This window comes from Gavialis gangeticus, unplaced genomic scaffold, assembly GCF_001723915.1.
Source record: "Gavialis gangeticus isolate Ggan-Ray unplaced genomic scaffold, GavGan_comp1, whole genome shotgun sequence".
NCBI classification, from domain to species: Eukaryota; Metazoa; Chordata; order Crocodylia; family Gavialidae; genus Gavialis; species Gavialis gangeticus.
In genome coordinates, this window is record NW_017729029.1 from 43,267,201 (window position 1) to 43,267,754 (window position 554).

The 554-nt window shown below is 50.2% G+C and overlaps 1 protein-coding gene across 1 annotated transcript in view; it reads left to right on the forward strand.

Annotated features, from left to right (window-relative positions):
- The window catches only part of LOC109300355 (pre-mRNA 3'-end-processing factor FIP1-like), a gene marked incomplete at its 5' end in the record, with an annotated part of 58,148 nt that overhangs the window by 704 nt on the left and 56,890 nt on the right, over nucleotides 1–554 (forward strand). The gene's annotated exons all lie outside the window — the stretch shown is intronic.

The window sequence follows — 554 nt, forward strand, 5'->3', positions numbered from 1 at the left end:
CCCCCCCCGATGAGTTTGTAGACAGCCACAAGATCACATCTCAGCCTTCTCTTGTGGAGGCTGAAGAGATTCAGTTGCTTCAGTCTGTCTTCACAGGATTTTACCTGCAGGCCCTCAACCATACAAATAGCCCTTCTCTGAACCCTTTCCAGGCTATCTACATCCCTCTTGAAGTGCAGCGCCCAAAACTAAATGCAGTACTCCATCTGCAGCCTCACCAATGCTGCATAGAGGGGAAGTATCACCTCCCTGGACCTGTTCATGGTGCACCTGCTAATGCAAGACAGAGTGTGGTTAGCCTTACTTATTGCCTTGTCACATTATCATAGAAGTCGGGTCAGAAGGGACCTTGTAGCTCTTCAAGTTCGACCCCCAGCCCGGGCAGGAGAAAAGACTGGACTCAAATGAGTCCAGCCAGGTAGTCATCGAGCGTCTTCTTAAAGATCTCCGGGGTAGGAGCCAGCACCACTTCCCTAGGAAGTTGGTTCCAGCTCCTAGCCGCCCTAACTGTGAAGTAGTTCTTGCGGATGTCTAATCTAAACCTACTCTCTAAT